Raw genomic sequence first — 16302 nt, 5'->3', positions numbered from 1 at the left:
ATTGATATTAAATATTGAGAATTGACAATCAATTTCAATTCTTTTCTGATGCTTTCTGAAACAGTGCTACTCTTTTGTGATCACTTCTTGCAGACAATTCCATTGATTTTAAATACTAAGAATCCACCAAGAATAACAACAACCAATCTATAATTTTTTAAATAACAATGACAATTCCATTCATATCACCACTTTCACACAGACACACATCGAGAAAAATACATATATATATACACGTGGTTTTATTAATACCAAAATATGCTAGATCAGTTAAACATCTTATCTTTTAAATCACATTATAAATAAAAAAACTAAGGATAAATAAGGCCGACTAAGTAGCGATAGTAGTAGTTAGTGGACTACAATCCTTTGGAACTTGATTTGTCTGGGAGAATTAGAGTCCTCACAAAAAATCCTTTTCATTTTGTTTTAATTTATTTCAGTTTGAATTTCAGTTTTTTTACTCTATCTTGCCTATTCTTCTCTATTTTCTAACGTGCCTCCATTTTACTAATTTTTTAGAAACTGCACACACAACAGTTTCACAGGGGCATTAATTGAGAAGATATGGGTGATGGCAGAGTTGATACTGCAATTACTTCAAGCACGGGAACGTGTAAAATACTTTAATGATTAGGTGAAATTTACATTATTAATCTATTAATTAATCTATTAAGCCGAAAACCTCATGGAAAAAATTAATGAATTTAAGGCCCAACTATTATATGCACACCACAAACAGCACTAAAGTCCAATCACTTCTAAAACCATTCAGAAAAAAACCGTTCGATTACTTCCACAACTATTCTCGTTGAGGCTCTTCATATCATCACTGTCTTTCACATTCAAGAAGCAACTATTCACTTACACCACCGCCACTTATGCCATTGAAAAGATAAATCAATTAATCAAGTGCACTCAACTATTAACCCATATTACCCGTTCCTCTGCAAACATCATCTTAACATCACATCACCATACTTTTACTTCAGAAAAACCCAAGATGAGTACCTCATCCTCCACCGCTTCAACCAGAGTAAGGAGCCACCCTTACAAAGTTTATATCTTCCAATTCATTATTTTTTCGGTTTAAACATTTGACATTAGCAAATCTTTTGTTCATGCAGATCAAATATCCAATTTTGAGACCACCTGCAATCATGCAATTCAGAGTTGCTTTCCACAATGACCAGGTTATAGTTTAAAATACAAAAAGCTTTTTTTCCTTCCCTTGCATCTGTTGGTTATTGCTTACATTCCATTTGCATGGTTTTTGATTGATCATGTCATTTCTCTTCGTTCTGTTTTTTCCCTGTTTCCTGCCTTGCGTGTTCTGTTTTTGCCTATTTCTACTGACTTCCATGCTTCCATTGCATTTGTATGCTTTTCAATTCACCACATTACTACTTTAAATATATAGCATTTTACTTTGACTGTGGATTTCGCGTGGAAGTTTATATCATTTTCATTTAGTTCCTTTAACTTTTTTCATTTTCTCTTTTGACATATTATTTCTTTTCATGCATTTTCTTGCTTTTTATATTCAGACATTCATAGAGATACCCCCATTTTACCATGAACAATGGGCATCCAATTACCCACACGAAGTTCGGTTCAAATACAATGGAGCAACCTACCCAATACGGGTCCAACAACACCGAGGCAGATATTTTTTTGCAGATGGACTCTCAGACGTCAGGGCAGATTTAAAAATCTACGAGTCTATTATCATCAACTTCTTTGCCTGCGATGATAACACCATCTTTGATCTGCATTTTACACTTCCCCTGAATCAACAGACATGTGGTAGACCAATACTTCATTCCCGTGTACATGCCTGGAGAACTGAAATTACCCAATGTATACTGGGTGCTCCCCAACCACTGGTAATATACAATCACATGAACTTGCATTATTATGAGAATTTCAATAACATTATTAATTTCTATAAATGATCCGCATGAAATCCCATCACATGCAAGGAAATATCTGAAACAATGTGAGAATCACTTGACAATTTTAAGGAAGAATGCACCTCCTCTGCAATGGGACGTCGTTACACTTGACCGCGGAATTAAAGATAAAAGTATCGTCCGTCCATGGTACAAGTTTCTCAGGGAAAACGATTTCCATCACAGAGACGAGGTATCATTCTATTACCGGCCACATGAAAGAATTTGGGAAATAGTCATCAGAAGAGAAAGGAAGTGGCTATAATTTTCGCTTTATAGGTGATTATATTTTGTTTTATATGTAATTATATTTTGTTTATTTTCTCTGAACAATCTCCATTTTATCAACATTATAATTATATATCTATTTAATATTCAATTATGCTCCTGTGATTTCAATTTTATTAACCAAGTGACCCGTGCGTATGCACGGGTTACAGACTAGTTATCATTAAAAAGGATATCAAAGAATTAACTTTTTTAGGCATAAATGTTTTTTTTCTGTCTATGCCGTTTAGTACTTTTTATATTTTTCGTTCTTGTAAAATTATTTTGTCATTTTAGTTCTTGTAAAATATATTTTTTTCCCTAAAATGTTTTAGATAATATTTTTATCACGATTCAAAGTATTATCTAAAGTATTTTAAAGATAAAGAAATAATTTTGTAAAATTGAAAATAAAAAATACTAAATTACACAAGTACTAAAAAAATATAAATCATTTTTTTATAGAGAGAAGCTTGTAGAAACATCTTACAACATGCATGTCTATGAACACAAGATGAACTGTTAAAATTGCAACTTATCACACCATAATGTTGCATAAAATTCCCAGGATAATAAAACCAAATTAATTAGATCACAGTTAATTACAACAAAGATAGGGCACGAAACAATTGAATACAAACTTAACATCAAATTAAGAGGATAGCTATCAATGTAAAGTGATAAGCAACTAATAACTGCACTTTTACATCTAAATTTTGAATCATCGGTTCATTATATCATCACAGTTTGATGTCATTCGCTATTGTGCCCAAGATAGTGTAAAATGAATACGATAATAGTGTCCTTTTTATTTCTAAATGAGGAGAAATGGTCCACCAACAATTCTAAATACTGCTTTCTCCAAGGTAGTGCTCATTTTCCATCAATATTGTCCAACAGTTTCAAAAGAAAACCTGCTTATGAAAGTACAAAACAATGTTATTGCAATATATTATTAGGCATAATTTTCTAGAATCAAGTCAAGAGTATTTCTAACTGATAATTTCTATATTTTAAGGTATAATTTCATTTAAGAAAGCAACAAGTTCATGAAGTTTCATACCATTGAAGTAATCACGGGAAGATTATGATTTTTTTTGTAAAGTCTCGTCCTCTTTCATGCAGGATGACGCTGTTCCTGGTCATCTTCATTTTGATTATTAGAGTCTTCAACTCCAATTCCTCTGGATTGAGACTCAATATCAGAGATTTGAGTGATAAATTCTCATTCAATTTTTTTTTGCTACAATTACTCACTAGCTTTTGTTGGGTTACAAGTGTGAGGTGAAGTCCCACATTGGGTAGAAGTGGAAAGGTTGAACACCATATAAGTGAGGAGAAGACCCATAAACCTGAGCCTTAAGGTTTTGGGTTAGAGTGTGGTGTCAGGTCTCCTTATGTGGTGACTCGTGGTCCACAGGTGTACCCCTCGAATCTCCCCAACAATTGGTATCAGAGCCGATGGTTCAAGTTGGTGACCTGCTCAGATGAGTATGCAAGTATCGCAGGTGGCTAGAATGGCTAGCGGCACAGCGTGCCCCGCAGGTGAAGCGGGGTGGCCAGAATGGCTAGCGGGCAGGGCAAGTACCGCAGGTGGCTATGGCTATACTCGTGGATGATAAAGACTTTCGCTCGAGGGGGAGACTACCATGTGGAAGAGACTCACACTTGAGGGGGAGATGTGTTGGGTTACAAGTGTGAGGTGAAGTCCCACATTGGGTAGAAGTGGAAAGGTTGAACACCATATAAGTGAGGAGAAGACCCATAAACCTGAGCCTTAAGGTTTTGGGTTAGAGTGTGGTGTCAGGTCTCCTTATGTGGTGACTCATGGTCCACAGGTCTACCCCTCGAATCTCCCCAATAGCTTTAACCCTGATGTTGTGGCATATATAGGGAAGACCCCATACTCTTGTATCCTATCTTGGTCGGGTTTAGTGTGATATAATTCAAATGTAAATTTTATGTTGGTAAGATGATCATAGGTTTCAGTTGATCTGTCAAATTGGCTGACATCAAGATATGAAAATAATGTGTGATATGAAATTATTTCGCTCCCACAATCTATATCTATCTTTTTTTGGCAGACCTGTATGCCATCTTGATAGATATTAATTAAAATTTTATCATTTTTACCATGATTCACCAAATAATCATCATCATCGTCACCATCATCATATCGTCTCAATGGTCTATAAGAAATAATGATGCAAGAAACGAAACCTAACAGGTCAGATTTTGGAAGATATGGAATAGTGATTGACTTCTCTTCTCTCTGAAACCCGCACTCTTCGATGAAATAGCCTCCCCTGAAGAAGAAATAATCATTGTCTATAATGTTAGGATCATTAAGATGTTGTTGGTGTAAGTAGGGTATGAGGCTCTATAACATGTGTTGTAACACTAGCTGGAATAGGGGAAGCTTCGACAGAGATATGAGATCCATGCAATCATTTAACATTGGAAGGTTTTTCATGTTTGAAGACAAGCTTTCAACATTTCCACGTAGGTCTATCTCCTATGAAGACATGATTTGTTTTGTTGTCTCCTGTGGCATCACTGACAATTTCTTGAGACTTTCACAACTATTGAGTTTCAGTACATGGAGAGATTTTGAATGAAAATTAAGGGCTTCAATCTCAGAGCAATAATTTAAATCTAACTTTGTAAGCTTGGGAAGCAATGAATAGATATATAGAGCTGACACAATGTAGAACATAGAAAAAGATTTGCTTTTTCAAGTTTTTTTGCCTTCGATAAGTCTGGGATCTCAATCAACTTTTCAGATTTTTCAAGGTCAATTTCTTTTAAATTCATAAGATTTTGTAACAAGATAGATGCATAGTATTGCTTTTGCTCTTGTGAAATAATTAAAATCATTAAAATTTCCCAACAACACTTAGAAATCATTAAAATCTTTGAGTCTTAATTATAAGAGAAATCTAAGCATGGATAGGAGCACAACATCCTAGGTATGGCTCTTGCTCTTGTGAATGAGCTTCACTTGAACCAACATGGCGCAATTACCATTTATGACTCTCTCATGTACCCGTACATTAACAAATCAAAAGGAAAATGAATTATGTATAGTCGCAGTCATACCTGAACCCCGTCCCAAAGCTTTTTAAGATTGCTACAAGTCACGCAAAGAACTACAAGTTGTTCAACACAAAAGCTGGTGGGAAAAGACTCAAGAGGGAAATTGTTGCTCAATCTACAGCAGAAGCTGAATTTGTTGCGGCTGCAGCTGCTGTCAATCAAGCATTGTGGCTGAAAAATTTTTTGATTGATCTTCACATTTAGCAGAATGAGAGCACAGAGATTTTTGTTGACAACAAAGTTGTTATAGCTATTTCCCACAATCCTGTCTTTCATGGGAAAACCTAACATTTCAATATCAAGTTATTCTTTGTAAGAGAAGTACAAAAAAAATGGAGTTGTTAGTCTTGTCTACTGCAAAATAGAGAACCAGGTTGTAGATTTGTTTACCAAGCCATTGCCAGTTAGCAAGTTCGAGTTTCTCAGACAGAAGTTAGGACTTTGCAGATCTTAAAGCAAGGAGGAGTGTTAAGAAACTGCTTTGGACTGCAACGTGATCATTATTTTTCATTTTTTCTATTTTTGAATAAGTCTTCCTAATCAAAGTAGTTATTGCTATTTGTTAGAGAGTTGTTCCTAAACTTTAGGAGAAAGCAATTCTGATTTATCTAAGTTAGTTTCTTTTCTGTTTTCTGCAGCATTTATAAATGTATACGTTTGCAGCTGAATAAAAATATTCCTCCAATTTGTTTCCCTTCAAATTATATATTCTTCAGTATTTTATTTCTCTGTTTTTCTTCTGCATTTATTCTCTAAAAACCAACAACTGGTATCTAGAGCTATCTTCTTCTGAGACCTGTGAAATGGAAGGTGAAGGACATTTCTCTCAAGTTTCTCTTCCACTCTTTGATGGCGAAGGTTATGACCTATGTCAGTGAGAATGCAGTCTTATCTAGAGGGGTTGGATTTATGGGATGTTGTGGAAGAGAATTACGTTGTTCAACCGCTGCCCGAAAATCCCACCATGGCCCAAATAAAAAATCACAAAGAGGGAAAAACGAGGAAGGCAAAGGCGAAGTCATGCTTGTTTGTTGGTGTTTCAAAAATGATCCAGACCAGAATCATGACTCTCAAATCACCCAAAGAAATTTGAGAATTTTTGAAGGAAGAATATGCAGGGGACGACAAAATACAAGGTATGCAGGTACTTAATTTAAGGAGGGAATTTGAGCTGTAAAGGATGAAAGAATCTGAGACAATCCAAGAATACTCAAACAAATTGTTGAGTATTGCCAACAAGATAAAGTTGTTGGGAAATGATTTTGCTGATTCCAGAATTGTCGAGAAAATTTTGGTAACGATGCCAGAAAAGTACGAAGCATCTATTGCTTCATTGGAGAACACAAAGGATCTCTCCAAGATCACTTTGGCAGAAGGGATACATGCCTTGCAAGCCCAGGAGCAATGAAGATTGATGAGGCAAGAACATGCTGTTGAAGGTGCTCTACCAGCTAAGAGCCAACAAGCTGGAACTTGGAAAAGGAAAAACTACAAGAAGAATCATCCAACCAGCAATGATAGCACTGCAAATAATCACAACAAAGGAAATGGTAAAAAGAAAAGTTACCCTCCTTGTCAACATTGTGGCAAAATTGGTCACCCTCCATTCAGATGTTGGAAGAGACCAGATGCAAAATGTAGTAAGTGCAACCAAATGGGGCATGAAGCTGTGATTTGCCACAATAAAAATCATCAAGGTGAAGGAACTTAGACTGCTAATCGGGAAGAGGAAGATCAATTGTTTAATCATATCCTCGGCAATGGCACCAATTTTGATAACGACTGTCGAATTGTTCCAAAAACAAATAAAACTAGGAAATTCTGCAATACAAAATTAACCTAGATTCTTCTTCTCTTTGTACCATTTTTTCCTTTTTGAACTTTTTCTTTTTATACTTCCATTTTTTTCACTTTTCTTTTATTATGTTTTTTTTTCTTTTGTTTTTTTTTCTCTTTTCAACAAGTCACAAGAAAATGAAATGACAAAAACAAAGGACCTTTCATAAAACAAAGTACATATCCACCACACTTGTTTGAAACCCATTCCTAAAACAATTCCAAGGCCCCTTTTCTCCCTAAAGTTTAGGACAACATGGTTTTCCACTTTTTGGCTTGTAATGAGCTTCAAAATGAAAGAAGGGGTTAAAGGCTCAAAGAGGGTGACAATGGATATCAATGCAGGGTAGGCTTATTTGGCTAGTGGCTAAAAGAAAGAAGACCTAAATCATCTCAATAAATGCATGTGCAAGAAGGAATGACAAGAGAAGCAAGGCAAAACCTAGAGTAATCTTGCACAAGGGTGAAATCACACATGAAAGAGCATGAATGGAATAATGCAATCCATATATCTACAAAATCCCAAAAACTCACAAGGCATAATTTCATCACACAAGATCCACCTCAAAATTAAGCCTACTTATCACTTCCACAAATGCAACAATAGTTCATATCAAGCATGAAACTTCTCAACTAAAAATGATACATCTCTCACAATTTATACAAGTTAGAAATCCTATGAAAAACATGAGAAAGTACTTAAATTCAACAAAAATATTATCAGTAAAGTATATATTTTTTATTTTATGTATGTAAAAACAATAAAAATAGTAAAACAACAAAACAAAACAAATACAACAAAAATAGAAAACAGATATAGACACAAAAACTGAACAGAATACAGAAAGAAAAATAACAACAGAAACAATAAAAATAGAAAATAGAGAACAGAAAACAAAAAACAAAAAACAAAAAATAGATTTTTCTAAACCCTCCCCCCAGACTTGAAAGAAACATTGTCCTCAATATGAGCATGTAATGAAATGCAAACAAAGAGATGACATATAAAAGAGAAAGGAAGGAAACTCCTGAAGTGCCATTCAAGGCACAACATCACATAAAATTGGCAAGACCAAAGAGAGGTCCTCCACTTTGGGGCTCTCATGAAAAAGCTTGAGTTGGTGATTGTTCACTTTGAAGACTTTTCCAGTAACTTCATTTTTAATCTCAACTGCACCATGGGAAAAAAATTAGCAATAACAAAAGGACCATCCCATCTAGATCAAAGTTTACTGGAAATAAGCTTGAGGCGAGAATTAAACAAGAGCACTTTTTGGCCAATATGGAACTCCTTCCTAAGAATCCTAGAGTCATGAATGTAACATGCCAATTTTTATAATCTAAATTAAAAAGGATTGTTATTTATAAATAAATAGAGTTTTAGAAAAATGATGAGATTTTATAAATAAATAAATAAATAAGGAGATATAACTATTAATTAAAATAATGATTTGAGAGAAAATAAAAAGGGTATTTCATTTATTTGTTTGATAGAAAATAAAATAGAGTTTGTTTTTATAAAATAAATAAATAAATAAATATAGAGCAAATAATAGGCTGAGTACCCTAGGTATAAATAATTATGTTAAGTCAGGTGCCTTTTTTTGGCCTCATTTTCATTTTCTCTCTTCTCCTCTCCAAAACTCTTTCTTTTTCCCGCAGCCCACAAAACCTGTCTCAGAAAAACGATGATCTCGGACTCATTAACCGTTGGATCGTCGTGAAATTTGAGTACCGCGTTCGCAACCCAATTTCAAGCATTCTCACCGTTGGGAATTGCAAAATCATGCTTGAGCTTAGAGGAAAACCCTTCTCATTATAGCCTTTTATTTTCCCGCACCCAAAACTGTCTCGGTAAAACTATGATCCCGGTTTCGTTAACCGTTGGGTTGTCATGAAATTTGGATATGTTGTTCGAAATTCAATTGTGCACACTTCCACCGTTGGGATTTGTGAGATAATATTCGTGGAGGGAGAAAAAGGAATCGCATGAAGACAGTACAAGTGGAGGTTTCAATCTCTTCTCCGTCTCTCTGACGTTCGATAATTCTATCGGAGCAGTCAGAGGAAAAACTTGAGAAATCTCAGGGAACCGCTAGAGATGTCGCTATCGCTGTCGGAAGACACGTGAGTGTGCTCAGAGGTAAGGAATGAGTTATTCACAATTGGGGGTTAGTGAGAACATGTGTAGGGATCCTTAGAGAACTAAATTTGGATTTATTTTAGGATGTTTATTGAATTATAATTTTTCTTTATGATTATGAATGCAATATTATTGTGTTTTATGTACCAATTGATGTCCTGATGAGAATTGATTGATAAACTTGAGTGCTCTTGATGTCTTTGTGTTTAACCCATGATTTTGATTAATTGATTTTGATACAATTGTGAGAAACTATTTTAGAGGCTTTACATCCCATGTTGTGATAAAATCTTTTGTATAAATTGTTATGTTGAGGTTATGAAATGATGATTCAAACTGTGAGTATGTGATAAATTGAACATGTGACGGATGATGAAATACATGTGTATTGAGATGAGATGTGTGTATTGAGTTGTGAACTATGAACTGTGCAATCACACAATTGTAAGACCCTTTAAGGGCGACGAGTATTGTGATGGGATCCACTATGGGAACCCGACGAGTTAAAATGATTTTGAAAACAATTGAGTAAATGTGTGTATTGCATAGTTCATAGATAAAGTGTATATGATTCATGAGGTGTGATAACATTTTAAATTGAGATTATACCATTGTGATTGGGATTAAGTGTATGTGATAAATTGAGTATGTATATGATTGAGATATATATGTGCATTGAAGTGTTGTGTGCATTGAGTTGTGAACTATGAATTGTACAATCACACGATCATAAGTCCCTTCAAGGGTGACGAGTTAATGCTAAGTCCCTTTTAGGGTGACGAGTTGATGTTAAGTCCCTTTAAGGACGATGAGTTAATGATAAGACCCTTAAAGGGCGACGAGTTAAAATTATTTTGAGAACAATTGAGGAGTCGTGTGTTTTGTACAGTTCATAGATAGAGTCTGTGTGCTAAAATGTTTTCTGGGTTGGACCTGAATCAGGAGGGAGAGGCCCTGACGGACTCTTCGGAGTGTAGGCCTTGGGGGTCACACAGTTTGAGTGTTCCTTTAAGCCTATGTTGATCCCATATGGTTGGAGAATTCTCGCAAAACACTGTGACCCTGACTGGTCTCCCTATGATATTACCTAGTGAGAGTGACTTGACTTGCTAGTGTGTGGTTTGTCTTGTCATGTACTCCTAGGCGCCCGACGAGGTTTTTCACTGACATGGTACCACATTGCATATAGGCTTGAGTCTTAGCATAACTGTTGCATACGCTTGCTAATTGTTTATTATGAAATTGATGTGTTAATATGTCTTGATCGAAGTGTGTGATTCTTGTGTATTGTGATTGATGATTGAAAAGTGAATTTTGAATGACAAAGTGATGAAATAATGTGAGATATGCTAAGTAAATTGTATTTGGCTACTATATGTTGTCTTGTTTCTCTCTAGTAGTTAGGAATGTGATAACTCACTCCCGGTTTGCTGTTTGTGTTTGGATCCTGTGATGATCTTGAACTTTGTGTTTGGGGGAGTAGATGAATAGATGGATGACTATGAAGAACCTCATGCTAGAGGACAGGGGAACACAACGCTCTGATAGGATGTGACATTAAGATATAGGTTCTATATTAATTGTATGATGCTTAGACGACCTTGTTTGAGTCGAGATGACTTTATTATTTGGACAAGTTTGAATATGATGTAGAAGAAAGTGAATGTGAGCCTTTTACCCATTTGAAAAGCTTGTATTTAAAAATACTTTTAATTAATATTTGAATTTTTATTCCTTTATTAATATATATGTGAGGGGTAGAGGGTGTCACAGTGAAACCTCTTCACTTTATCCTTGTAAATCTTGGAGTTCTCATAGGCTTCTAAGCGAATCTCCTCAAGTTCTTGCAATTGAAGCTTCCTTTCCATACCCACTTCATCAAATGCCATGTTACAACTCTTCACCACCTAATACGCATGGTGCTCAATTTCCACTGGAAGGTGGCATGGCTTATTGAAAACCACCCTATAGGGAGAAATCCCCAAAAGTGTTCGGTAAGCAGTCCTGTGGGCTCGTAGAGCATCCTCAAGTAGCTTGCTCCAATCCTTCATGTTGGGTTGCACTACCTTCTGCAACACTTGCTTGATCTCTCTAATAAAAACCTCCACTTGCCTATTAGTTTGGGGATGATAAGTTGTAGCAACTCTATGCACAACCCCATACTTCTGGAGCAAGGATGCCAATGACCTGTTACAGAAGTGGCTCCCTTGGTCACCAATAATGGCTCTAGGCACACCAAACCTGCAAAAAATGTTAGATCTCAAAAAATCCACAACAAGTTTAGAATCATTAGTTCTAGTGGCCTTAGCTTCAACCCACCTGGAAGCATAATCAATAGCAAGTAAGATATATGAAATATCATAAGAAACAGGAAATGGACCCATAAAATCAATACCCCAAACATAAAAAATCTCACAAAAAATAATGGGTTGCTAGGGCATCTCATGCCTATGTGTAATGGTCCCTCCTGCTCTCTAACACTACTCATAGGTGGTGGAAAAATGATGAGCATCTCTAAAAAATGGTGGGCCAATAGAACCCACAGTCAAAGATCCTTCTAGCGGTTTGTTGGGGACCAAAATGACTGCCGATAGGTGTGCCATGACAAAATTGTAGAATAGACTAAAACTCATGATCGGGCATAAACCTGCAGATCACTTGGTCACTACCAAACCTCCACAAGTAAGGATCATCCCACACATAGTATTTGGCATCACTCTTAAGTTTATATATTTGAGACCTAGATTCATGCGGTTGGACAACAGATGCAACGATGAAATTCACAATATCCACAAACCAAGGTGTGACATGTAATGAATGCAACTGCATCAAATGCTCACCAGGGAAGTTATCCCTAATAAGGAGGGAATCAATAAGTCCCTCAATCCTGCTCAAATGATCAGGCACCACGTTTTTTGCACCACTCTTGTCTCTGATATTAATATCAAATTCTTGAAGAAGAAGCATCCACCTAATCAATCTGGGTTTAGCATCAAGCTTCTTCAACAAGCACCTCAAGGTTGCATGGCATAGACAATAATATGGGAGCAAAGAAAATAATATTTGAATTTATCTAATGCAAAAACAATAGCTAAAAGCTTCTTTTTCAGTGGTGGTGTAGTTGACTTGGGTTGCATCCAGAGTGCGTGAGGCATAAGTAATGACATGTGATTGTCTATCAACTCTCTGTGACAAAACAGCCCCAAGTGCATAATTGGAGGCATCACACATGAGTTCAAATGGAAGCTCCCAATCCGTTGGTTGTATGATGGGAGAGGTGGTAAGTCTACTCCTCAACTCCTCAAATGCCTCTCTACAAGGCCAGTCAAGCACAAAATCTATGTTCTTCTGAAGAAGCTCAGACAATGGTAGGGCAATCATGCTAAAATCCTAGATAAACCTCCTGTAAAAACTTGCATGTCCAAGAAAAGAACGTACTTCCCGCACAAAAGCAGGGTAAGGAAGAGAAGTAATAACATAGATCTTGGCCCTATCGACCTCAATACCTCTACTAGAGACCAAATGCCCTAAGACTATACCTTCATGGACCATAAAATGGCATTTTTCAAAGTTAAGAACAAGGTTAGTCTCAATGCATCAGCCAAGAACTCTAGAGAGGCTATCCAAACATGCATCAAAGGAAGAACCATAAACAGTGAAATCATCCATAAACACCTACATGAAACTCTCTAATAAATCAGAGAAGATACTCACCATGAACCTTTGGAAGGATCTAGGAGCATTGCATAGGCCAAAAGGCATCCTGGTGTAGGAAAATATATTGAATGGATAGGTGAATATGGTCTTGTGTTGGTCCTCCAGTGCAATATGAATCTGCATGTAACCTAAAAAACAATCACAAAAACAATAATTTGATTTACCTGCCAACATCTCCAAAACCTGATCAATGAATGGGAGAGGGATGTGATCCTTGCGAGTTGTCTGGTTCAGTTTCCTATAATCAATGCAAACTCGCCAACTATTGCTACTCTAGTTAGGATCAACTCATTATCCTGGTTCTTCACAACAATGATGCTTGAATTCTTAGGGACCACTTAGATAGGTGAAACCCAGGTGCTATCTGAAACCCAAGTTCTATCCTGCAACTAGTAGCTTCATCACCTCCTTTTTCACCTCATAAAGAATGGTGGGATTCAACCTCTTTTGTGGCTACCTTATAGGCCTGGAATCATCCTCCAAAAGTATCCAATGCATGCATATGGAAGGAATTATTCCAAGAAGATCAACAAGTGTCCACCCAATGGCCTTTTGTGGCCTCTCAAAACATGCAACGACTTATCCTCATGCTCAAGTGAAAGACTGCTAGAGACTATGAGCTTCTAAGCATCATCTAAATAGGCATACTTAAGGTGCTCAGGTAATGGTTTCAGCTCCAAGGAAGGTGGCTAAACGGTGGAAAGCAAAGGAAGGTTGATGGCAAGTGGAAGAGAAATAGAAGGATCAGAACCTGCACTTGCATCACAATTAGAGTGAATTGTAGAAGAAATCTCTGCATAAATACTACATGCAGTAGCAGACTCATCAAAATCATCATAGGTACAATCAAAAGAATCAAGATCAAAGTCATAAAAATAAAAAAAATCAGAAAGTTAATTTGTACAAATATCTACATTATCTACTGCATCATCAATGATATCTACAAGGAAAACATAATGCTCCTCTGCAGGATGTCTCATGGCCTTAAAAATTTTGAAATGCACAACATCATCACCAAAATCCATGGAAAGAGTTCTTGCATGTACATCAATTTTGGTCCTGGTTGTCATAAAAAATGGTCCCCCTAGTATCAATGTGAACCCATGGCTGGAAGACTCATTTTCCATATCCAAAATGTAAGAATCTACTGGAGAAATCAAATCATTAACTCACAATAGCATGTCTTCAATGACTCCAAGTGGAATCACAAAACTCCGGTTGGCTAGATGGATGACAACACCAGTGGGTTTTAAATCACCAAGATGTAATGATTTGTAAACTGATGTGGGCATGACATTAATTGAGGCTCCAAGGTCAAGCATGACATCTGTAAAAGTGCAATCTCCAATGGTACAAAAATAGTAAAAGTGCCATGATCTTTGCACTTCTGTGGCAAGGTGGATGGTTGACTGGCAGCAACACTTTTGCTTTGTATAAATGCATAAACATTTCTGTCGAACTTCACTTGCTTATTTCCCTTCAGCTTCCTCTTACGAGTGCATAAATCCTTCAACAACTTTGCATATTTTGGAATCTGTTTGATGGCATCCAAGAGGGGAATATTGACTTCCACCCTCCTGAAAGTCTCAAGAAGATCAGAATCAAGCTCCACTTTCTTTGTAGGAATGGATCTAGAAGGAAAAGGTTGAGAAATCTGTTTTGGTGTAGAATTTATTTTTGCCACTATCATCAATTTCGGCACCAGCATTTGTTGGCTTCGGAAGCTCTCTACCACTCCTCAAGGTAATAGCATTCACATTCCCCTTTTGGATTGATAATTGGTTGTGCGGGAATATTTCCGGAACCTTGTTGACAGTTGTGGCTAATTGTCCAATCTGAGTTTGTAGGTCTTGAATGGTGGCACTCGCATTCTGTTGAAATTGAATGTTGTTGGTGGCCATTTGCTTCATCAGCTCCTCCAAAGAAGGTCTGAAACTACTATTCTGCACAGGTTGTGCAGGTGGAGGTGTAGACTATTGGAATTGTTGTTGTTGTTGTCTGAAAGAAGGAACTTGGTATTTGCTAGTGGAAGGTTGAAACTGTTGTTGTCTGAATGGTTATTGTTGTTGTGTCTATTGTTGTTGTGGACCAGGACCATACCTCAAGTTCAGATGATCTCTCCAACTAGGATTGTAGGTGTTGGAGTAAGGATTGTATTGTTGTTGTTGAGGTCTAAATGGTTGTCCAGGTTTCATGGTAGAAACATCAACAACTTGTTCTGTTTCTTGGAGTATGGAACATGCATCTGTTGGATGACTAGGAGCACAACATATACCACACAGCCTTGGTTGATTGGCTGTCATCACATTCTGTTGTTGACCAATGGCTAGCTGCCTCACAAGGGATGTAAACTCTGTAAGTTTATTCTCCAGCCTCTGATTATCAGTAACTATAGAAACAAAAACTTCACTTGCAACAGCTTTGGATGGTGCAACAACTCTAGTACCAATTTTTTTTTATAATTTTCCACCATATTGGAAATCAATTGTTTGTCAACAATAGGGGTTTTGTCCATTAAAGCGCCTCCACTAGCTGCATCAATCATACTTATGTCCATTAACATCAGCCCTTCATAAAAATTTTGAATCAACAATTACTCACTGATTTGATGGTGAGGATAGGTAGCACACAACTTGTTGAATCTCTCCCAATACTGATATAATATCTCTCCAGGTTGTAGCCTTATACCACATATTTATTTCGAGATGGATGTTGTTCTAGATGCAGGGAAGAATTTCTCTAAGAATCTTCTCTTCATATTTTTCCAGGTGTTGATAGTATCTGGTTGAAGGTACAACTAGTCATTAGCCACACCATATAAAGAGAATGGAAATGCCTCCATCTTCACATAATCTTCATGAATGTCATGTGGTCGCATGGTGGAACACACTACAAGAAACTCCTTCAGATGCTTCTATGCATCTTCACCTGCAAGACCATGAAACTTTGGCAGTAAATGGATTAGTCTAGACTTTAGATCATAACTAACCTCAGTCTCAGGATATTGAATACACCAAGGTTGATACACAACATTTGGTGTAGTCAACTCCTTAAGAGTTTGATTGTTATCAACCATTATACCACCACTATTTTTTCAGAATCAGAAGCAATAAAATAGGTTTAGAAATAGAATAAAAAATAGAGTCAGCAATGAATTTAGTATGCACTACACTATTGTCCAAAACTACATTATCATGCACAGCTACACTATCAAGCATAACTACACTTCTACTTCTATTAATTCTACTCAACCTATTAAATGTCTTATCTATCTTAGGATCATATGGATGC

This window comes from Glycine soja, chromosome 20 (assembly GCF_004193775.1).
Source record: "Glycine soja cultivar W05 chromosome 20, ASM419377v2, whole genome shotgun sequence".
In the NCBI taxonomy this organism is placed as follows: Eukaryota; Viridiplantae; Streptophyta; class Magnoliopsida; order Fabales; family Fabaceae; genus Glycine; species Glycine soja.
The sequence above is the reverse complement of the archived record's forward strand: the minus strand, read 5'-3'. Positions refer to the sequence as shown.